Consider the following 25,033-nt stretch of genomic DNA (forward strand, 5'->3'; position numbering starts at 1 on the left):
GTTAAGTGACTTGCCCAGGGTCACATAGCTAGTAAGTGTTAAGTGTCTGAGGCCAGATTTGAACTCAGGTACTCCTGACTCCAGGGCCGGTGCTCTATCCACTGGGCCACCTAGCTGTCCCTGAGCTAATCATTTCTTATAGCACTATTCTTACAGTGTTCCATCACAATTGTATACTACAACTTGTTCAGCTCTTCCTTAGTTCATAGGAATCCCTGCAATTTCCAGTTCTTTGCCACCACAAAGAAAACTGCTATAAACATTTTAGAACACATACATCCTTTTCTTGTTTCTTAATCATCTTTGGAAATAGACCTAGTTCTGTATTGTGTGTGCATGTGCTCCACACTAGACAAAAACACCACCACTCCCACTTCTTCATATTTGTACAGTTTTTTTTGTACAGTCTTTTAAAGATTAACTTTCATTAAAATTATCAAGCATTTATTTTAATATCTCTCATATACTCCCCCCCCCCAACCTTTTAACAAATGTGCATTGTCAAGCAAAACAAATTCCCAGTCCAGTTGTTGTCTTTGACTGGAAAATAGTCTCACTCTGTTCTTATGTGAGTTAGGCTGCTCTGTTTTTTTTTTTTTAATGGCATTATTTTGGAGTGAGTTGATGGGTTTATTGGGAGCTTGTGGAAATCACAGTGTCCCCTCCACCAACTTGCCTCCGCCCCCTCCTCCATCTTTGCCAGTTTGCAAAATGTGAGATGACATCTCAAGGGTTTTTTGTTTTTCATTTCTCTTATTGTGATTTAGAATATTCTTTCTTGCAATTGTGACTACTTTGCAGTTCTCTTTGAGAACTATTTGTTCATAATCTGTGACCACTTATCTATTGGGGAATGGCTGTTGAGCTTATAGATTTGATCATTGTTTGTTTGTTTTTTTGTTTGTTTTGTTGGTGAGGCAATTGGGGTTAAGTGACTTGCCCAGGGTCACACAGCTAGTAAGTGTTAAGTGTCTGAGGTCCTATTTGAACTCAGGTACTCCTGAATCCAGGGCCAGTGCTCTATCCACTGTGCCATCTAGCTGCCCCGATCATTGTTTATATATCTAGAATATCAATCTCATCAGAGAAATTTGATAAAAAGGTTTTTCCCCACTTAGATCACTTTCCCTCTTATCCTAACTTCATTAATTTTTTCTGTGCAGAGGATTGTTGGTTCCATGTAATCAAACTGTTTTATCTTTTGTGATTGCCTCTGTGTCTTTTTTGGTTAAGAATATGTCTCTTAAAGCTGTGGAAAAATTGGAACAATAATGCAAAGTTGGTGGAGTTGTGAACTGGTCCATCCATTCCGGAGAGCAATTTGGAACTATGCCCAAAGGGCTATTAAACTGTGCATTACCCTTTAACCCAGCAATACCACTATTTAGGTCTGAATCCCAAAGAGATCATAGAAAAGGGAAAAGGACCCACATGTACAAAAATATTTATAGCAGCTCTCTTTGTGGTAACAAAGAATTGGAAATCGAGGGAATACCTATCAATTGGGAAATGGCTGAGCAAGTTGTGGTATATGTATGTAATATAATACTATTGTGCTCTAAGAAATGATGAGCAGGTAGATTTCAGAAAAAACCTGGAAAGACTTAAGTGGATTGATGCTGAGTGAAATGAGCAGAGAACCAGGAGAACATTGTATATAGTAGTAATAGCAACTTTGTGTGATGATCAACTGTGATAGACTTGGCTCTTCTCAATAGTACAATGATCCAAGACATTTCCAAAGGACTCATGATGGAAAATGCTCTCCACATACAGAAAAAAAGAACTGTGGAATCTGAATGTAGATTGAACCATACTGTTTCTACTTTTAAAATTCATTCATTCATTCATTCATTCATTCATTCATTTTTTTGGTGGGGCAATGAGGGTTAAGTGACTTGACCAGGGTCACACAGCTAGTAAGTGTTAAGTGTCTGAAGTCAGATCTGAACTCAGGTCCTCCTGACTCCAGGGCAGGTGCTCTATCCACTGCACCACCTAGCTGCCCCCTATTTTTTATTTCTTGAAGGAACATTTTTTAATTGAATCTATATGTCTTATGTGCTTTGACAAATTGATCTCTAGATAACATGCATTTTCTAGTTACTTGGAGTGGAATTTTCTTTTCTGTTATTGTCTCTTAGATTCTGTTATTTTTATAGTGTATTAAAGTTTGAGAGACATAGTTCTGGGTAATGAATTATGCCAGCAGATAATTAATAAAAGGGGTCAGTGGCAGTCTTGAATGCCAAAGACCCCTCATGGAACCCACTCAATACTTATTTGCCTTGGAAGAGTAGGCGTTCCTGAGAGTGGAAATCAACTCTGGTTGGTTAACAATTAATGAGAAAATGAATACTATAATGAGAGGTGGGCTTATTCCAATGAGGTATTGAGGGACACCACTGATCACTCAGTCTTGGACAGAGACATCCCTTATCCACACTGTCCCAACCTAGGGCAGTCTAGACAAAAGGGATTCTACCTCTATTGAGACCTGGCTGACTAAAACACAGTGGACCAGATTTCTTTACCTTTTGATCAGATCTAAGTTTTCCCAGTGCAGTACATCTGCCTAAGATTTAATCTCTATTAGCCTTGTCCTTTGAAGGCTGACTGAATAGCCTACAGGAAATGAGGAATTAGAGGAGGGGGAAAACCTTATTCTTAATTCAATAATTGGTTATTAATATGAGAGAAAATAATCATTTTTCTCAATAGGAATTCAGTTGATGGTTTATTTATAGCCTTCAATTTTGCTGAAGCTTTTTTTTTTTTTTTGGTGGGACAATGACAAGTGAATTGCCTAGGGTCACACAGCTGAATTCTCCTGAATTCAGGGCAGTGCTTTATCCACTGCTCTACCTAGCTGCCCCATAAGTGTATTTTACAGAGGAATACCTAAGGACCCCTACCACCTATTTCCCCTGTGACATTCTTTATTTTCCTTTTTTTTTAAAATCTGTTATTGTGAGAGAGAGAGACATTGAAATCTTCTGTAACTATTGTGTTGTTATGTATTCATTTTTTAAAAAATTCAGTTCCACTTAATTTTAATTTTCAAATCCTCTCCCTTTCTCTCCCCTTCCCCACCCATTGAAAAGCAAGAGAAACAAACCCTATTAAAAATATGTACAGTCATGTAGTTCTTTTTGATCTTGTTTTCCTGTAGGGTCTTTTCTTCTCTAGAGACCATAGGAATTATTTTCCATCCCTTTGACTTGATTAGGATTTGTCACATATTCCCCCTCTTTTCTTTTTTTCCCCTCCCACTTTTTATAGGTCCTGTTCTTTTGTAATTTTGTCCTGTAGGAAACATTGACTTTACTTGTGGGTAGGGTGTTGTGAGGTTAGCCCAAGGTGTTTCAGGTCTATTTCTCTACCATTACTTCCATTTGCCTTCTGCTTTCACCTTTGTCTCCTAGTATGCATTCTGTTAATATTTTCTCTGTTATTTAGCAGTTGTCCTTTGCTTGCATTTCCTTACCTTTCTCATTGTTCCACATTTTGGTTAAATGAGAATCAAATACACAATCTCTTTAGTTCTGGTTTTCTTTCTAAGACTATTTTGAATGCTTCTTTGTTATTGGCTAACTTTTTTATTTATGATTAGGTTCAGATTTGCAGAGTAGGTCATTTTAGGCTGCATCTTGAGCTTCATTGCTCTTTTGAACATTCCTATTTTTTTTGGTAGGCCCAGAATAGTCTTGTGTTATTCAGTTTCCCTTTCCTTTGTCTTTGAAATTCTCTGGGATACTGGTAGAATTTGTTGTTTCTCAGTGGAATTGTCAAATTTAATAATTATGTGTCTTGGATTTTGCAGCCTTGGGTTCTTTTTTTGAAGGTGATCTATGGATCTTTCAAATGACATTTTCTGTGTTTATTATTTTGGAGAAGTTTCTTTGTATTATTTATTGTGTTTGTTTCTTGACTTGTCATTTTTTTTAATCTGTAATCTTTGAGACTATGAATACTGTATTTGAAATGATTATTTTTTGTTTGTTTGGAGAATGGGCTTTCTTTTAATGTTCTAGCTTTTTGCCTCTCTTTTTCCAGATTGTCCTTCGCTTCTGTGTATTTACATTCTCAGTCAGTTATCCTCTTTTTTTGTTCTGCTTTCAAAATTCTCATTTCTTTTAAAACATTATGTTTGGAGGGGCAGCTAGGTGGCACAGTGGCCCTGGCTTTATCTACTGCGCCACCTAGCTGCCCCCCCCAACATAATGTCGGGGGTTTGGGGTTTTTTTTGTTGTTTTTTTAATTGCAGGGCAATGAGGGTTCAGTGACTTGCCCAGGATCACACAGCTAGTAAGTATCTAGCATCTGAGGCTGGATTTGAACTCAGGTCCTCCTGAATCCAGGGCCAGTGCTTTATCTACTGCGCCACCTTGCTGCCTCAACAAACCATTATGTCCAAAACAGCATGTTGTGGTTCTGTGCTCTCATGCCCTTTGCCTCAACAGGTTTTGAGTCCTTTTGATGCTGCTGTTAATGTCTTCCCTGTTGGTTTTATGGGCTTATATTTCAGTCTTGAGTTTTTCTTCCTTCTCAGTTTCTTCATAATTTTAGTCTTTTTACTGGGAGAATGCATGGTCAGAGTATAGAGTTGAACTATATTATTATAACCTCAGAGAAGTGTCCTGCACTAGGCTCTTTGTATTTCTACTGTTCTGAAGAGCTCTTTTGCAGCACAGAATGCTGGTGGGGGTGCATGTCTTTGGCAAATTTCCATGTTTTGGAGTTTTTCTCTAGGTACTTGAAAGAAGGAGTAGGGGTCAGGGTGTGGGGTTGCTTTCTGTTGTAGCCCACAGGTGAGTGGTCAGGTCATCTTGTGCTGGGAGTGTCCTGGAGTTTTTACCTTTGTTCTTGGTGGCCTAGACCATGGAGACACCTGAAATTGCTTTATCTATGGTGCACAGTTTCCATTTTGAAGAGGTGTTAAGTTGTTAGTATCAGAAAATGACTAGTATTTCATCTTGCTAGTTATGTGACCTAGAGACCATAGAGGTCTCCTATGACAGTGTTGAACTGTTTTCATGTTTATGTTGTAAAGTACTTAACACAGCGCCTGGCACAAAGTAAGTGCTATATAAATGTTAGCTGTGATGATGATATGAACAGGGTATTATGTACCATTTGAGAGTAATGTTATGTCTTTATGGACATAAATGTATAATTTATATAATTTTCACATATGCTTGTAAGACATCTTTTTGATGGAAAGACTTTATTATGATGTTTTGTTCTATGAAATCAAATGTTTTATTTTTCTTCCATAGTCAGTAAACTAACTACAGTAGGAACTTGTATCCTCGACATTTTTCAGACAATTGTCTGATGGTAAATATGGGGTCTACTGTGATATCACTTTAGAAAATCTGCCTAATTTCTTCTAATATTCTCATAAAAATTATCTTTATGTGTATTCATATTAATCTTGTACAATATTATTTAGCATGGAGTGAGTAGTTATAAGGTATGAGATTCTTTTCTACACCTCTGGACATTTATTTTTCTTTAGATAACTTAAGAATTGACTGCTATACACCCTCAAAGTTTTGCTGTTTTCAGTACAGATCTCCTGTTTATACTTCATCTAGAACAAGCTGCTCTTTTCCCTTTGTTTTCTTCAGTGTTATTTCCTCTTCCTCTAGAACAGGGGTTCTTTAAAAAAAAAAAAGGTTTATTTTCAGTTCCAAATTCTCTCCTTCTCTTCACCTCCTTTCCACCCATTGAGAAGGCAAGAAATATGATACCCGTTATACCTAAGAAGTCATTCAAAACATATTTCCACATTAGCCATGTTCTGAAAAGCAATGCTTCAATGTGCACTCTGGGTCCATCAGTTCTTTATCTGGTGGTGAAAAGCATTCTGTATCATAAGTCCTTTGGGAGTTGTGGTAGATCATTGTATTGACAATTGATTATCACTACAATTGGCAATCACTACTGTAACTATGTAGATTGTTCTCTTCATTCTGCTCACTTCCCTTTGCATCAATTCATATGAGTACTCTCATGTTTTTTTGAAACTTTCCCCTTCATCGTTTCTTTTTATCATTTCTTATAGTACAATTACAGTGCAGGACACTTCTTTCATCACAATCATATACCATAAGTTGTTGAGCCATTCCCCAGTTGATGGGCATTCCCTCAGTATCCAGTTCTTTGCCACCACAAAAAGAGCTGCTATCAATATTTCTGGACATGGGTCCTCTCCTCTCCTCTTTGGGATACAGACTTACCAGTGGTATTCTCTGGGGCAAAGGGTATACAGTTGTATAGCCCTTTAGGAATTGTTCCAAATTATTCTCCAGAATGGACTTGTCAGAGTTCTACCAACAGTGTATTAGTGTAATTATTTTCCCACATCTCCAACATTTGTCATTTTCCTTTTCTATCATGTTAGCCTTATGGATGAGTATGAGGTGATAGTACCTAGGAGTTTTAATTTGAATTCCCAAATTATTAGTGATTTATAACTTATTTCATATAATTATTTATAGCTTTGATTTCTTCCTCTGAAAACTGTTTAGAATAGGACTTCTTGACATTTTTTTGTTTCACAGACCCCTCTGAAAGTCTGGAGAAGTCTATGAACCTATTCTCAGAATAGTGTTTTTAAATGCATAAGATAAAACACATAGGACTTGAAAGGAAACCTTCTGCCATGATGTTGTGGCTTCACCATGCTTGATGCTACATATAGTTTAGCAAATTTCACCAAATTTTCTTATCTGTTTCTCACACACTGTGCTTGATAGCCATTCTCTGTGTCTTTCATGCATGAAATGCACCCCATCCTTATGTATACCTCATAGAATTCCTTTCTTTAAGATGCAACTCAAATTCTCCCTTCTTTCTGAGTCCCCTCTCCTGCTTTTGTCTCCCTCTCCCACTGTCTGGTATTGATATTTTCGTACTTATTTGTATTTATTCTCTTCATATTCTGTATATGCTTTGGTTTGAATGATAATTATTAAACATTTACTGTGTCAAGCACTGTACTAAATGCTGAGGATACAAATACAAAATTAAGGCCAGTAACTGCCCTCAAGAAGTTTACATTATAATGAGGTGATATAGGCATTATTGTTTCCATTTTAGTGTTGTAAAAACTGATGTCCAGAGAACTTAATGTGATTTATTTGTCTATGGATATGTAGCAGGTAAGTATTCGAAGGGGCTCTGAACCCAGGTCTTCATTTCTCTAGCCCTAACCCTTTATACTTTGCATTTACACTTATGAAATCACAAATATTCTAAAGTATTGAAGGTTTCCTGTAATTAGGTCAGAGGAAATGTTTTTTAAAAAACAATAATCATTCTTTATCACTTTAATGTGTGTAAATGCCAGTTTTTTTCTGTGTAATTTCCTTAAGTTTAAGGGAAAAAAAGGGAAAAAAAAGTCATGTCCAGGTGTAAATGAACTGAAACATTATTTTGTTTAGTCTCACTAGAACTAGAGAAATTTGAATAAGACCATTGCTAAACAAACAAACAAGAAATGATGCAGAAAACCTGTCTTACAGAAAGAAAGTCTAGGGCTGGAATAGTAGTATTAGCCTTTTCAGTAGAATTGAGTTCTTCAGGATGGCAGGAAAAACTTTGATTATAGATGGGAACTGATCCTTTTCCCTCTCTAAATGCTTGGTTTTTATTCACTCCCTAAGAACGTGTTCTTATCATTTGAATAGTCAGGAAGACTAACCAGAGTAAGAACAAGTAGGAAACTTCATTATAAGAGGAAGGACATTTGCATCACTTACAATTTAACTTAAGTAAATGCAAAATTTTCTAAGTTTTTTTTTTTCAAAATTTCCTATGTTGAGGACTGATTTGATGTCAAAACTGTTTTTACTTCTTGTTAGTCTAAACTTGAAACAAACAGCAGAGAACAGGAAAAGGATCACATATGAAACTTAATTTCTATTGCAGAGTTGTTATACATTGGGTCTGCCAATCACAGACTGAACCGGATTAAAGTGTGATTGGGAAATACTTAACCAAAGTAAATAAAAATAGTATAGAACAACCAAAATAAATAGAAATAGGGAACATAAATAATGTTAATATGTGGTTTTCCAAGTCAGTATCTGTTGGAGTTTAGTGGTGCCTTTCTGAGTTTGATATCAGTGCTTTATTGTATATAGCTTGCTCTTTAAAAAAGATGTATCAAAAATTAAGCATGTTAGTTTCCAGGATGTCGTTGCTCATCTGTCTCTTTCTCTGAACTTTGGTTCTCTTTTGTGTATTAAAAAAATTCACTAGTTATCCTCTTCTCTTTTTTGGGTCATCACCAGAAGTCTTCTTTACCACTATTCTCTTTCCTATAGAAGCAATTGGCAAAACAAATCCAAATATCAGTCATTTCAGAAAAAATGTATATCTCATTCTGCACCTCTGAGGACTGGCATTGTTAGAGCATGTATAGTGGAATTTCTTTTGCAAAATGCTTTGGAATACAGTCTTTTTAAAAACAGTCTTTAGAGGCCATGTTCCCAATTTATAAAAAAAGTATTGTATCCTTTTAAAAATATAAAGAACACTGTGATTTTTCCAATAAAATATACTTCCTTTAAAAGCAGAAATTGAAAAGTCTGTGCAGTGAGTATTTTAAACTTAATTTTATTGTCATTCATGTGAAACGAGATTGATAATAAGAGCTTGAGTTGAATAAGGGAGAAGTAGAAATGAGCAAATTTTAGGTATGATGGAATTTAATGAAAGCAAAAATATTTCCAGTACAGAAAAATTCTAGGTGGAGGGGGAGAGGAGAAGGCTGGGCTGGGGTGTGCGGGGGAAGGTAGAGGGAAAAGCAAGTTGCGTGGCATTGCACCCACTTTTACTAATTTCTAGGCACTGCCAGGCAGTTGGGGCCAGGGCCATGCAGAAGCCTATGGTGGCAGAATCTGAGCCCAGATGGTCAAGTGGGGTGAGGGTGACCTCCGATAGATTATGGAGGAGCGGGCAAATGCTACTAACATCAGTAACTGTCACTGGACTGAGAGGGATGGTTCAAACTGGTCTACTGATAAGCTGAAATCCCTGTTTCTGGCAATCCAAGTGCAAGGTGAAGAGGGCAACTGTAAGATAATAGAAGTGAGCAAGCTCAATGGAGAGGCATCAATCAACAATTGCAAAGGCAAGCTCATCTTCTATGAGTGAACCATCAAATTGAACTGGACAGGTACTTCTAAGTCAGGGGTATAATACAAGGGACATGTGGAGATCCTCAGCTTGTCAGAAGCAAACAGCATCAATGAAGTGGTTAGTGTGAGCCTGGCACAACCCTGTTGGCCTTAATGAAGTAAGAAGGTGTGACAGAGATCTGAGATGCAGTAGAAACTTATATCAGGATTCTCAAAATAGAATTTTATCTTACCTGCTCTGAATGGCGAGACAGTAGATCCAGCTCCCCAGCTGCCAATGAAAGCAGTGGAGTTCAGAGTCAAACCTGGTACTTTGACAAGTCAGCCTAAAACTGTTGCTGTCAAGATCCCTATGTGCAACATCATTTTGGAGGATACTTTCTTCACATCACCAGAGGAGCTCTTTAGGGTATTTGTCACTGTGGAGATGGTTCTGCTGTGTTAGAAGCTGATAAGGGGGGAAAGTTCCACTTGCTGGTTGGCATTATCACTGGAGAATACTCAGATTTGGTCCTGAAAACAAGATTGGGATGAAATGGATGTTTAAGTCCTGGCCTGATGGACACTTTGCTACCATTACCTTGACCTTTATTGACAAAGATGGAGAGACAGAGTTCTTTCCTCATGGAGGGCAAAGGCATCCAATTGCTGGAGGAGGAACAGACAAGACAAGGCTGGCAGCAGTACTATTCTGAGAGCATCAAACAGACCTTTGGCTATGTCGCACAGTTACTCTAATGTTAATTTCTACAGGGCTGTGGCCCACCCAGCAGCTCAGTCCAGCTTCTACTGTCCTGCCGCTGTGACTGGCTGGATTGCACCATCCCAACCACCACTGTGGGGGGCCTATGCCCCCTCCCCATTCATATATCATGGGTTTGTGCATGTTTTCTGCTTGGCAGGATTAGACAATGAATTTTATTTTATGTGTACATACTCTAAATATAACTTAAAGGGATCTTTTTGAGTTACTAGAATTTTAATCTTTTTTTTGTTGTTTGTTTTTTGGGTTGTTGAAAAAGACCATTTGCTATGGCTAGTGAGTGATCTTGACAAGACTATTAATCTCTGCTCTGCTTCATTTTGTACTCCAAGGCCAAAGTTGCCTGTTAGACCAGTTATTTTTTGATTTCCTACTTTGGTATTCAATCCCCCATGGTCAATGCTGCATCTTTTTTTTTTAAAGTGTTATTTCTAGAAGATGTTGTAGATCTTCATAAAACTGATTAACTTTGGCTTTTTTCGTGTCATTGTTTGGAGCATAGACTTGTATTGCTGTGATGTTTAACATTTTGCCTTGGATTTGAGCAGATAAATTGTTATTTTTGAGATTATATCTCAGTACTGCATTTCTCATCCTTTTATTGATTTTGAGGACTATTCCATTTCTTCAAAGGGTTTCTTGCCCAAAGTAGTATATGTAATGATAAATTAAATTCTATCCTTCTCATCCATTAAAGTTCACTGACACCCAAGATAACAATTTTTAAACTTTCTATCTCCTGTTTGACCACATCCAACTTACCTTGGCTTATAGAACTTATGTTCCATGTTTCTATACAATATTGATCTTTACTGCATCAGACTTTACTTTCTTTTCTTTTTGTTTGTTTGTTTTTGCAGGGCAATGAGGGTTAAGTGACTTGCCCAGGGTCACACAGCTAGTTAAGTGTCAAGTGTCTGAGGCTGGGTTTAAACTCAGGTCCTCCTGAATCCAAGGCCAGTGCTTTATCATCCACTGCGCCACCTAGCTGCCCCCAGACTTTACTTTCATCACCAGACACATCCACAGTTGATCTTCCTTTTGGTTTAGTCCCAGCTGGTTTCATTAGTCCTGGAGCTACTTGTAGTTATCTTCCACTCTTCTCCAGTTGTTGGACACCTTCTGACCTGAGGGGCTCATCTTCTGATGTCATATCTTTTATCATTTCAGTCCTGTCTATGGGGTTTTCTTGGCAAAGATACTGGAGTGCTTTGCCATTTCCTTTTCCAAAGGGTCACTTTTTGTCAGAACTCTCCTTTATGACCTGTGTATCTTGAGTTGTCCTGCACAGCATAGCTCCTCATTGTTCCATTAAGCTACACAAGCCCCTCTGCTATGACAAGGCATTGATCCAGGAAGGGACAGCTTTGCTGTGCATAATTGTAAGTAAGTTATTTACCATTGCTTTCCCTCAGTTTCTAAGTTGGAATAGAATATTTACTTAAATGTTATCATACTAATATTAATACAATAATCTGTATAGTACATAAATAGCGTGGTAGGTGAGTTTATATCTTCTAATTTGCAGGCAAGGATAGCTTCTTAGGTTAGCGATAGAAGGGGTCTTAGAGGTCATATAGTCCAACCTTTTCCTCATTTTATAGATGAAAAAAGGTCAGATGACTCATCCAAGGTCAAAAAGTAGCAAAACAGCATAGGTGGAATTCAAGCCCAGGTTTTCTGACTCCGAACTTGTACTGTTTTTGCTGTAGAACATTTCCCCTTTAAGAATCTAGGAAGCATGCTTACTTATAGCCTGCCTTTGAGGGAAATGATAAAAGGATGGCAGTCTTAAAGGGTGGTATGAAGGTACGGTGAAATTGTATTTTGCAGGATTTTTACTAAAATAATAAGATTCTTTGTAATAAAATCAGTGGCAAAATAATTAGTATTTCATGAATAATAAATTATGATAATTTGAAACTTATTGCTATGTATATGTAGCACTGTGCTATTGCTGACAGATTTGTACAAATCCGAAATGGGACAATTTAAAAAAAGATTTCTTAGGTAGTTGAATGCTACATTATTATAAGCAAAATGCTGTTTGCTGACTTTGTTTTGGCAATAGCTATAGATAGATATATCCTAGAGAAGTGTTTTTTGGTTTTAATTTTTTGTAGGAGCATTTGAATTAGACATTTTATCTTTAGTTAAAATTATTATTAAATCATTATTAAAATGTATTAGACTTGTCAGATGGAGTTATAAATAGGTGAAACTTAATAAACAACTGTGAGTAAGTAATGCCTAAAAGTTACTGAGAAGGAAAAATCATCTTGGAACAGAAGACTCTGTGATAATATGTAAAGAATGTTGTGTTTGGTGTCTAAGGATTTGAGTTTCAATCTCTATTCTACCCCTTATTACCAGTGTGACCTCAGGCAAGTTTAATATCTCTAAGTATCAGTTTCCTCATGCATTAAATGTTTTTTTGTTTTTTTGTTTTTGCGGGGCAATGGGGGGTTAAGTGACTTGCCCAGGGTCACACAGCTAGTAAGTGTCTGAGGTCGGATTTGAACTCAGGTACTCCTGAATCCAGGGCCAGTGCTTTATCCACTGCGCCACCTAGCCGCCCCCCTCATGCATTAAATGTAGGTATTGGTCTGTAAGGTCTCTTTCAACTCTAAATCTTATCCTATGGAAGTTGAAATCACAGAAAAGACTTTTTTCAGTCTTTTTTTTTTTTTCAGGGCAGTGAGGGTTAAGTAACTTGCCCAGGGTCAAAGTGTCAAGTGTCTGAGGTCAGATTTGAACTCAGGTCCTCCTGACTTCAAGGCCAGTGCTCTATTCACTGCATCACCTAGCTGCTCCTTGTAAGGATTGTCATTTTGTGTGTGTGTGTGTGTGTGTGTGTGTGTGTGTGTGTGTGTGTGTGTGTGTGTGTATGTATGTGTGTATGTATGTATAACAATCTATAGGAACTTAGGGACCGCATTTTTCATAGCTTTGGCCATTACTGAGTATTCAAGGGTGTTTTCAAACTATAGAGAATGTTGGGTTTGATGTCTGAGGATTTGAAACTGGAAGGGCCAGAGTCATGTGGAAATAGGGATATGCTTTCAGTGAGTCTGTGGAATATGAGTTTACATCCCAGTACTTTTGTTTAGCTAATAAAACCAGTTCATCAAAAAACCTTTGCAATATAATCCATAGAGCATTAAGTATAAAAGAATAATAGGATAGTGACTTGTTTCAGGACTGTTTTTATCTGAATTCCATTGAACAAGATGATAATAAGATAAAAATAGCTTATACAGGCTTTAAGGTTTGCAAAACACTATATAAAAGGGACAAGGCCTTTGATATTTGTGTGATAGCAAGAATGTCTGTAGCACTCACTGCTTATGCCATTCCATCTCATCAATTTTTTACCTCCATGATGGGAGTTGAAAGGAACAATGAAGGATATGTGTGTGTATGTGTATCCGTAGCTTCAAAAAAACAAAATATGAATGCATGCAGGCAGGGTAGAGGCATTTTGTTGCTTTTGAGTTAGGAAACAGGAAAGGTTACTAATCCGTAGACTAGTAAAGGCTTTGGAGGCTCTTTGTGGAAAGGGTGAAGGAAGTATTTCATAGCATTTGCCTGAGGAGTCTTTTTGGACTAGGTGGGGCTATGAGGCAGGTGAATTATAGATTTAAAAAAATGTGTTGAGGGGAAGCTAGATGGCGCAGTGGATAGAGCACTGGCCCTGGAGTCAGGAGGACCTGAGTTCAAATGTGGCCTCAGACACTTGACACTGACTAGCTGTGTGACCCTGGGCAAGTCACTTAACCCCAATTGCCTCACTAAAAAAAAAAAGTGTTGAATAGATCCAAGCTTGTGTAGAAAATCTGACTCTGAGAGTAATAAGACATCTGAGGCATAAATTTCAAATGACTTGAATCTAAAAGATCATTAAATAGTGGCTCAGTAATATAACTAGAAAGTGTCAAACTAGAAGAACGCTTATGGGAAACTCAAGCAGCAGCAGATAGTAATTTTTTTGTGTGTGTGTGAGGCAACTGGGGTTAACTGACTTGCCCAGGGTCACACAGCTAGTGTCAAGTGTTTGAGACCGGATTTGAACTCAGGTCCTCCTGAATCCAGGGCCAGTGCTCAATCCACTGCGCCACCTAGCTGCAGATAGTAATAAACCAAACTTCTTTGGATGGCAGCTAGGAAGACAGGTAAATGTGACTTTAGAACAAAGTGACAACTGGAAAGGGGAAGAAATCAGTGATTGACAGTACAGAAGGTGCAAATGAAGTATCTGAAAACTAGGACCCACAGTTCCCTGGGGTTCATAGTAGAGCCAGATCTTCATTGAAGGACAGTTGAAGGGGTAAAAAGTACAGTTAGAGAGCCTAAAGGGGGTAGATTCCCACTCCAAAACCAATGGAAGGAGGGTTGCTGTGAGTTTCTGCTGGAGCTGCTCTATGAATTTATTTCATTTCTTCCCCCCCCCCCCCCCCGGCAAGAGTTATTGTGGGGAGTTGTTGGCCATTGACTTTTTTTTTTTTTGCAGAGCAATGAGGGTTAAGTGACTTGCCCAGGGTCACACAGCTAGTATGTGTCAAGTGTCTGAGGCCGGATTTGAACTCAGGTCCTCCTGACTCCAGGGCTGGTACTTTATCCACTGTGCCACCTAGCTGCCCCTGGCCATTGACTTTTGCATGGTATGTTTCCTTGTCTGGGAAGCAGATATTCCCCAAATTATGTTGTGGTGTTCAATTAAATGCTTTGTTATTTGATCTCATTTTCCTGGTTTTTGAGTAGGGTTTGCTGTGGCTAGGGGCTAAGAATGTATTTCCACCTTGAACCAAGTTGTAACTTTGAGGTCCTTTAGGAGTAATGGGCATTAGTTTGCTAGAAATTCAATAACCTGAACACATCAGTGTGATATTCCTGGTTTACAGTTAGGGAAGCTGAAGCTCGGCGGGGTTAAGCTACTTGTCCATGTCCACATAGCAGGAAGTAGCTGAGATGAGATTAGAGCCAGGAACCTCCTGACTCCAGATTCATTCAGAGTACTGTATGCTTCAAATTTTCCTAAAAACAAAGGGAAATCTTTCTACTATATGATGCCTATATTTACATTTATATCCATTTACATGGAAATGGACATTTATATCATAAATATCAATATGTTCTATACATGAGTATATGCATTATATAAAATAAATGCATTTCGAAGGGCAATGTGTGAAATAGCTCAAATAATAACATTGTCAAAAGAGAAGAAAATTCCATGCCTCCTACTTGTGTTCTTTAAAAAAATCATACTTCCAAAATGCATGTTTTTTTAAATGGAGGTTAGAGATTAGATAGATCATTTATTAAGTTCTCACTGTGTGCCACATCTGTGCTGGGCATCCAAATACAAACAAGAATGACAGTTCCTTCCCTCAAAGAGGTTACAACAAATAGAGAGGTGCCGAAAGGAGAAAATTGAAGGAAGAAAGAAGTTAGTTAGCCATTCAGGGGCAAGGAAGTTTTGGAGAGAATATCATGAGTTGTAGGAAGAGGTGTTGCCATCTTTTGGAGGATGCTGTACCTGAGTGATTATTTCATAAGGTTTTATCAGGAGTGTTTTTGCTCTTTTTTTTTTTTTTTTACTGGACCTGTATTTTCTCAGTGTAAGGATCTGGTGAGAATCCCATCTACCAATATAGATCGTAATTTCTCTCAAATTTTTAGTTGTTTTGAGAGTTACTTGGGGATGCTGAGAGGTTAAGTGGCAATTAGGAAGCCAGTATCTGCCTCTTTCAGCTTGGGTCTTTCTGATTGGAAGACAAACTCTTTTTCCACTACACATGCTGCCTGTCTCTATATCAGGGATAGAACTCTTAAATATATTTACATGTTCTGTCTGAAGCACCTTTATTTGATTTGGTCTTAAAGGAATATAACATTACTAATGTAGGATTTATTCAGACAGTATTTCAGAATCTTATATTATGCAATGGAAAGGAAGGAAATAATCAACTGAAAGATCCTAAATATAGTTGATAAAGCATATATGACATTGAATGGTTACTCAAGGGGAAAATTACACCATATTTCACTTTCACGTTTAGATTGAATAAGAGTTGCTATAGCCCCAAGTTTTTGTTCTCTCTTCCCATATTATATTTTTTGGGGGAGAGAAGGACACACTGTTTGTACTTTTAGCTTGTACAAAATAATTGGCATCAATTGACCAGAATGCATTTGCAAGGAGATTGATCTCACCCTAAACCAGATTTAGACATTCTGCTTTCTTAAGAGAGTTTCCTGTGACCAGATGCTGCCTATCTTGTGATGTTGCTTTGACATTTGTAGAATAGACAGATGCTAAAGATGAATCTATTTCTGTAAGAGTTACCTATTCTCATTTTAATTGCTGAAGGGCCTGAGCTAATTGCCTTGTAAAATGTTCATAATAATCTTCTAAGAATGTCAGACTATGTCAAAAGGATTATAGTAAATCATAACTAATATGTGTTTATAGTGGAACAATTTGCATATCTAAAGAGTCATTGTTAAAGACGGTTAGTATTCTTACAAGACTGACTTGTCTTTTGCCCAATTTCACCTTCAATTAAGAAATCCATCCCAAAGACTGTAGTAAGGACTCACTGTGTCCCAGGTACCTTGCCAAGTCATGGGTATAATCAACAAATACAAGTATGACATGCTGCTTGTAAGGAACTTATATTGTACTGTGGGGACACATGTTCACATGTAATTATGGGACATATACAAAATAAATGTGTACATGTGTGCATTACCATATCTGTTCACAAATAAGTAAATATAAGTTATATACAAAACAAATACAGTTATTTGGGGGAGAGGAGACCCTAACTACTTGGGGGGGAGGAAAGGTGTCTTGGAGGCCTTGAGATAGTGCTCAAGCTTCAGCCTTGAAGCTCCAAGAGCTGGAGGTGAGAGGATGGAAAGCATTTCAGACATAGGTAGAAGTCTTCACAAAAACACAGAAGTAGGAGATGCACTGTTGTGTATGATAAACAGTAAATAGGCCAATTTAACTGGAATATAGAATGTATAAAGGGGAGTAAGAGGTAAAGAAAATGAAAAGTTAGAGTTTTAAGTGCCAGATAAAGTAGTTTGTATTTTATCATAATGGCACTAGTAATCTACTGAAGCTTTTTGAGTAGATGGTCAGACATAGAGGAAGATTGACAAAAATCCTTTGGATTTAGCAATAAAAAGGTCATTAGTGACCTGGGAGAACAATTTTAATTAATAGGTTACAGCAAGATTGTGGAAGGTTGAAAAAAGTGAGAGGTAAGAAAGCAGAGGTAACAAGTGTTACCTTTTAGTTATAGTTATAGTTTACAGTTAGTTACAGTTATAGACTGTAAGCTCCTTGAGCAGACTGCTTTTTGTTTTGTTTTGATTAAGTGGATCAATACTTTTTGATTCCCCCCCCCCCCCCCCACACACACAGTTTGTCTGTGAATGGAAAGCTCTAGAAGTGGTTTGAGGGGATGGTAGATGTGATTTTTATTTCTAGGATTGAGAGAAGTCTCAGTATATTTGTAGGTAGCAGAATGAATCAATAGACCAAGAGATTAAAGACTAGAAAGTGACAATGCAAAGTGAAATAAACAAAGTCATGAGAACAATTTATGGATGAACACAACAATAATGTGACAGAAAACACTGAAAGACCTTTGAGCAGCAACTAATTTTGACTCCAAATTACCTTTGATGTAATTTTTGTCAAAAAGGTGGTGGACTAGAGGTGCTTAACCAGATATTCATTCTCAGTCATGGCCAATGTGTTGATTTGTTTTACCTGAGTATTTACTATAAGGGAATACTTCAGTTTAGGCATGGGGAGGTGAGTTGGTTAGTGATGAGAGCAATGGGGAAAAATGGAAAAAAATAGTCATGACATTTTTTTCATTGAAATTTAGCTTTGAATAGTAACTGAACAATTTTAGGTGGTTGTACTGATGCTCACTATGAAGATGACAGTAAATCATTTAATTAAGATTAGAAAGAAGGGTAACTAACATGGGCCTACTCTTTGAAGAGATAAGAGTTAATGTGATCAAAGATGCCTATTGGTAGAGTTGAACTTGACTAGGAGGACCTCCTCTTTAGTACTAGAGTCAAGGAGGAGAGAATTAGGGGATGAAGTTGAAATTATTTGAAATATGGAATGGGGGAGGAAAGAGAACTTGGGAAGAGTAGCTTCATTTTTGGCCATGAGCAAGTCACATCCTGCCAGGGCCTCAGTTTCTTCATCAGCAAAAATAAAGGGGGCGGCTAGGTGGCACAGTGGATAAAGCACCAGCCCTGGAGTCAGGAGTACCTGAGTTCAAATTCAACCTCAGACACTTAACACTTACTAGCTTTTTGACCCTAGGTAAGTCACTTAACCCCAATTGCCTTACCAAAAATAAATAAATAAAAAAAAATAAACAAAAAAATAAAGAAAGAAAGAAAGAAAGATATGAGATAATGTGACCATTTAGGTTGCTCTCTGCTTGAGATCTATAATACATAACATTTTTGGCCGAAGGGAAGGATAAGAATAAAGATATGGGTGTCTAGGGAAAGTTTCAAACAGTGGTGATGAGGAGTATTGATAGTTGTTCAGAAGTTGGGGGATTGGAGTAGTGAGGGCCCAGTTGAGATGGAGTATTGTATTCAGTCATCACAGAATGTGTGATTTTCTCTGGAGCTTTCTATAGCACATTAGCAGGAGAGGAGTAGGTAGATTGTGGGAATAATCTAAAGATGGTATTTGAAAATTGATGAGCAGTACTAGGACTTCTGATGGGCCAAGGAATTTAAGGGTAGACAACAGTGCAAAGTTGAGTTGGTTACTTCATGGGGAAAAGTGAGGCTAGAGCTGGAGTGAATACTTGGAAAATCAATGAGTGAGTGGGATTAGAGTTTGTGGTGAGGACAGAGAATAGGTTTAGAAAAGGTAAAGTACACAGAGATGGAAGGACAGGAAGTTATTAATGGTCAGAAGAATTTCAGAGTTATGAATGGTGGAAGTGCAACATTTGTGTGTTGATCAGATCCAGGGTATGACCATCTTTTAAGGTGGATGTAAAGTGAAGTTGTGAATCAATAAGCATTTATTAATGTCTGCTGTGTGCCAAATGCTAAGCACTTGGGGATACAAAGAAGGCTAAGAGGATAGTCCCTGTCCTCAACTCACAATCTAGTGGATGAAGCAACAAGCAAATAAATATGTACAAACAAGGTACATACAGAATAAATAGGAAATACAGTCCAGTCTTGTTATTAATGGTACTTATGTTCTATAGTTGCCATGAACACTGAATTAGCAAATAATGGACCATTGCTCCAAGGGGAAACATAGGTTTAGGTTCATGCAGGCTTTTTTTTTTGGTGGGACAATTTGGGTTAAGTGACTTGCCCAGGGTCACACAGCTAATAAGTGTCTGAGGCTGGATTTGAACTCAGGTCCTCCTGACTCCAGGGCCAGTGCTCTATCCACTGCACCACCTAACTGCCCCTCATTCAGGCTTTTGATCACAACATTTACTTTAGCACTTTCTGGAGCAGCCTCATGTACACGCTGTAGAATTTCCTTTTTTCTGCATGTACTATATTGTTAATATTGAATTCAAAGGCAATAGCACTATAAAGAGTGAAATTACCAATAGAAAGCATAAAGGCCAGCCCCCCCCCCCCCCCCCCCCCCCCGCCAATGTAGCACTAAATAAAGCATGAAAAGTCCACTTATTCTTCACACAGGAAGACTAAAGAAGGCACCTTGTTTGAACTCAGCTGGTACCATATGTGTCAGGAAGCTCAAATTTTTTGCCACACTGCATGTGATGGTGAATGATTGTGAAAGTGCTTACACTTAGTCTTGATTTTGGGGTTACAAAGAAATTTTAGTGAGTAGGGGAATTCCCAAATATGGAGGGATTGGGAAAAGGCTTGTAGAAGGTAGAATTTTAGTTTGGACTTGAAGGAAGCCAGAGGAGGCAAGGATGAAGAGGGAGAACATGTGGTTTTAGGTTACATGGGAAGCAAGGTTATTGGCAGGGACATTAACTTATAAAATTGAAGTCTTCAGGTTTAGGGGCAGGGGGGAGGGATAGGGAGATTCTAAAGTTATTAAACTCCTTGAAAAAGCTGTAGGCATGAGAATCTGGCATTATACGGATGGAGTGAACCTCAAAGGAGGAGAGGTTGGTTAGTGGCAATTGTAGGGGGTGGACTTGGAAGTCAAAGTGAGGGGCAAAAAGGCCTCTTCTGGTCCACTATGGTATGGGGCATGAAGTACTCCTAGTACTACTAGAGAAGGTAGCCAGAGATGCAGAATTCCTTAGGGAGAGTCAAGTTTCTGTTATTATAAGGAGATGGAAAGAATATAAGAAGAGGTCTTATATGAAGGATATTTTGTTATTAGTAAAATGGGTTCCAGAGAACACAATACTAAGATAGTTCATTGTGTTTTCTTTTGGTTTTTGGTTTTTTTGTGGGACAATGAGGCTTAAGTGACTTTCCCAGGGTCACACAGCTAGTGTCAAGTGTTTGAGGCTGCATTTGAACTCAGGTCCTCCTGAATCCAGGGCTGGTGCTTTATCTACTGCACCACCTAGCTGCCCCTTAGTTCATTGGTTTTTAAGTACTAGAGTGAGAGCTTAGAGTTTCTAAATTCTATTTCCAATTGTTTCTAGCTCTATAAAGTCCTACTATGATGTTTCATCATGATACAGAGTTGACTTTGGCTTCCCAAAGGCTATGCAAGTGAAGTATAAGCTCTGGCAGATTTTACTTTGATGGGTATATATTGTTTTGTCAATAGACTGCCTTCTTTCCTGAGGAGCAGCCAGGATAAGTGTAGAGAGGTTCATATTAATAGTGTGGTCATTTGTCCATTGCAACCCAAGAAGCAAAGAAAAATACAAAATGGTCTCGGTCCTGTGTGACTCCCTTCCAGTTCTGCAATCATGGTGTTAAGAATGGCATAAGTGGAGGCAGAGGGCCCTAAGAATTACCCAATTTTTAGGCCACTATAAATATTAACTAGTGCTTGGTACTCCAAATAGAAGATTATCATTCAGTGACTACTTGAGATGTTGAAGTGTATTAGGATTTTCTTACCATAAGTAAAACCACAACACAAAGAAAGTTGCAGTTAAATGGAAGATTAGCTCATAGGCTTTATTTGGAGAGGCAAATAGAAGTTTTGTTTTCATCACATGTCCAGAGGCAACAAGAAATATAATATTATGGGACATTTGGTTTAGAAATATATATGGATTCAGTTTGGAGGGCTTTATTAGCTTGTTCTAAATGTTTACCATGAGATATGAGCACTATAAATTCTTCCCTAAAAACCTTCCTCTAATAAGGTATTCTCTATGCACAAGTTTAAAAACACATTTCCTTGGAGAATACAACACAATTTAACCTTCTGATAATAATATTTAGTGATGCATAAGTGCATTTACTACTGTCATAAAAGATGCCCAATGCAAAAGCCAGTTAGAAGAGGGATCCTGTATAAATGGTGGTGTCATTTTGGGGGGTAAAATGACATTTGGATGATTGCATCAAGACCTACAACACTGCAGAATCTTCTAAAAGAGATTCTTAATTACTAAAAAAATAATTCCCTAACTATTCATGAATACTGTCTCTCCAGATTATGATGTGTAGCCATATAGACAATTTGTAGCGCTAATCCATCAATGTCTATGTTTTGGACCCATAGTTGTCGAGTCAATAGATGAAGAACTAAGCTAGACTCAGAACCAAATAGAAAGAAGAGTGGGTTAGCTTTCATTTGTGCAGAGTAAATTGTAGTGTTTCAAATGATCCTCACAGTGAAGCAGTCTCATGTTTTTAATACTGATATTCTTCTGGTAATGCTGTGAGTCACAGAATGCCATAGTATCCAAGGAAAGTCAGCCTAAAAGCAGTGGAGAAGCTCAAGGAAGTTGTGAGCAGGTTGCAACACATTAGAAATGAAATTAGAAATTGCACAAGAGAAGCAGCATAAAAATCTATTATCAGGAAAAAAAAAATCTATTATCTGACTGGAAAAGGAAGCTAGTTGGAGGGATGACTAGAGCACAGCCTGCATGATCAAATGATATTTATGCCATGTTAAGATTAACTAGAGGGGCGGCTAGGTGGCACAGTGGATAGAGCACCGGCCCTGGAGTCAGGACTACCTGAGTTCAAATCCAGCCTCAGACACTTAACAATTACTAGCTGTGTGACCCTGGGCAAGTCATTTAACCCCAATTGCCTCACTAAAAAAAAAAAAAAAGATTAACTAGAGAAAGTCTCCCTCCGTTTTGGAGATTTTTGGAGTCACACAAAATGAAGTGTGTGGGTGGATTGTGATCTACACTATTATTTCCCACATTCATGAAATCTCTGGTCCATTGACGTGTATGTTATTTTCACTCATATGGCAATGCCTTTTTTCCCCTATATCTTTCTACCCTATTATTGAAAGAAATCCACTTAAAGAATGCAATTTGATTTATAGCAATTAGAGTTTCTGAAGTGTTTGTGCTTCCTCCCTATCCAGTTTGTCCACATTGTCATAGCAATGAAGATATTGGTTTTATGACTGAGAGGTGTTATCTGTGTTCAACTTATAATTTAGTTTTTCTTAACTTTTATTTTTTGTTCAACTGTCCTCCTTCTAGTGCTCCTGTCTCAGAATATGAAGTGTTCTTTCTAACACTCTTTTTCTAACAGTCTTTTATGGATGGGATATTCTGTTAAAAGTAATATGTATAAATTTCTGCAAGGCGTTTGACAAGTCAATCATGGTTTCTTTGTGTACTGAATGATAGTATAATTAAGAAGATTTGTTGTTGGTTGAATGGCAGTACCAAAAGTGTATTAATGGAGCTCTAGCCGCTTGGAAAGTAGTGTCCAACTTCATTTTTATTTTCATTTTTTGAGTTTGTAATAAATGTATAACAGGCTTCATAGTTACCCCTCAACATCACAGTTTTCCCCATTGTGGTTTTAATAATATATGACAGGTTGGCAAAAGAAATTAAATGGGAATTTTTTGGGACTTTTGTGGAAGCCCAAGACAACATGAGAAGGCTGGTAGACAATAAAGAAAAAGTTTGCAAACTCAGAAATGCATAAAATAACATATATTGCTTATGACCAAATACTTAACCCAAATTTACAATAAAGTACAGTAAACACACCATAAAAGAAAAAGAAAAAAAATTCAGACATCTCTGGTAAGAAGGGAAGGCCAAAATTTTTATGCAGATTTTCCAGATTGTAGAAGCACTGAGATGCTAACCTTTGTGATGTGTAAGGGATAACTGTAAATACTTGGTTGAATCCTTGTTCCAACCTGCAGTTACATTGACAAGTTGGGTTCCTCAGTTTAAAGCTGACTATATCTTTTCCTCAGAATTCTTGGCTTACCCCTATGAGGGTTGTGGAGCTTTCTTCCTTGTTTTATTTTAATGAAAAAAAATAATATTTCCCCCAATTGCATATTAAAACAATTTTAAACTTTTTAAAGTTTTGAATTCCAAATTTTATTCCTTTTTCTCTCCCTCCCCCCCCTGCCCTTTCTGAGACAGCAAACAATCTTATTTAGGTTGTACATGTGCAATCATATAAAACATTTCCACATTAATCATTTTATACAGGAAGACTCAAACAAAAAAAAAGAATGAAAGTGAAAAACAGTATACTTTAGTTTTTATTCAGACTGGATCAATTCTTTCTCTGGAGGAGGATAGCATATTTCATCATGAGTTCTTTGGGATTGTCTTGGATCATTGTACTGTTGAGAAGAGCTAAGTCATTCACAGTTCTTCAGTTGGATAATTTTGCTGTTGCTATGTACAATGTTATACTGGTTTTCCTCACTTCACTTTGCAATTTTTAACATTCATTTTTTTTTAGTTTATTATATTTATTTATTTAAGTTTTCAACCTTTGTTCAGATAAGATTTCCAATTTCAAATTTTTCTCCTCCCCTTCCTTCCCCCCCTCCCCTAGACAGCAGGTAATCTGATATAGGTTTTATATGTGTGTGTGTGTGTGTGTGTGTGTGTGTGTATGTGTGTGTGTGTGTGTGTGTGTGTATATATATATATATATATATAAACATTAAACATATTTCTGCATTAGTCATGTTATACAAGAAGAATCAGAGCAAGAAGGAAAAACCTCAAAAAAAAGAAAAACAAGAGCACCAAAAACAAAAGAAATAGTATGGTCCAATCAGCGTCCATATTCCACAGTTCCTTTTTTTTTTTTTTCTGGATTTGGAGAGCCTTTTCCATGAGTCCTTTGGAACTTTCTTGTACCGTTGGATTGGTGATACTGTGCACAATGTTCTCCTGGTTCTGCTCATCTCACTCATCATCAGCCCATGCAAGACCCTCCAGGTTTCTCTGAACTCCTCCTGCTCATCGTTTCTTACAGCACAATAATATTCCATTACATTCATATACCACAACTTGTCCAGCCATTCCCCAATTAATGGGCATCCCCATAACTTCCAATTCCTTGCCACCACAAAAAGAGCAGCTATAAATATTTTTGTACATGTGGGTCCTTTTCCCTTTTCCATGATCTCTTTGGGAAAAAGACCCCAAAGTGGTATTGCTGGGTCAAAGGATATGCACTTTATAGCCCTTTGGGCATAATTCCAAATTGCTCTCCAGAATGGTTGGATCAGTTCACAGCTCCACCAACAATGCATTAGTGTTCCAATTTTTCTACAGCTTCTCCAACATTTATTATTTTCCTTTTTTGTCATATTAGCCAGTAGGGTAGGTGTGAGGTGGTACCTCAGAGTTGTTTTAATTTGCATCTCTCTAATCAATAGTGATTCAGAGCATTTTATCATATGGGAATAGCTAGCTTTGATTTCTTCATCAGAAAACTGCTTGTTCATATCCTTTGACCATTTCTCAATTGGGGAATGACTTGGATCCTTATAAATTTGATTTAGTTCCCTATATATTTTAGAAATGAGGCCTTTATCAGAAGTACTGGCCATAAAAAATGTTTCCCAGCTTTCTGCCTCCCTTCTAATTTTGGATGCATTTGTACAAAACCTTTTTAATTTAATGTAATCAAAATCATCCATTTTGCATTTAATAATATTCTTTAT

The 25,033-nt window shown here is 37.5% G+C and overlaps 1 protein-coding gene and 1 pseudogene across 7 annotated transcripts in view; both read left to right on the forward strand.

Annotated features, from left to right (window-relative positions):
* Positions 1-25,033, forward strand: part of KDM4C (lysine demethylase 4C) — a 430,228-nt gene that overhangs the window by 14,844 nt on the left and 390,351 nt on the right. The window lies entirely within an intron of this gene.
* Positions 8,923-9,890, forward strand: LOC122753182 (annotated as a pseudogene).

Source organism: Dromiciops gliroides, chromosome 1 (genome assembly GCF_019393635.1).
Source record: "Dromiciops gliroides isolate mDroGli1 chromosome 1, mDroGli1.pri, whole genome shotgun sequence".
Lineage (NCBI taxonomy): Eukaryota > Metazoa > Chordata > Mammalia > Microbiotheria > Microbiotheriidae > Dromiciops > Dromiciops gliroides.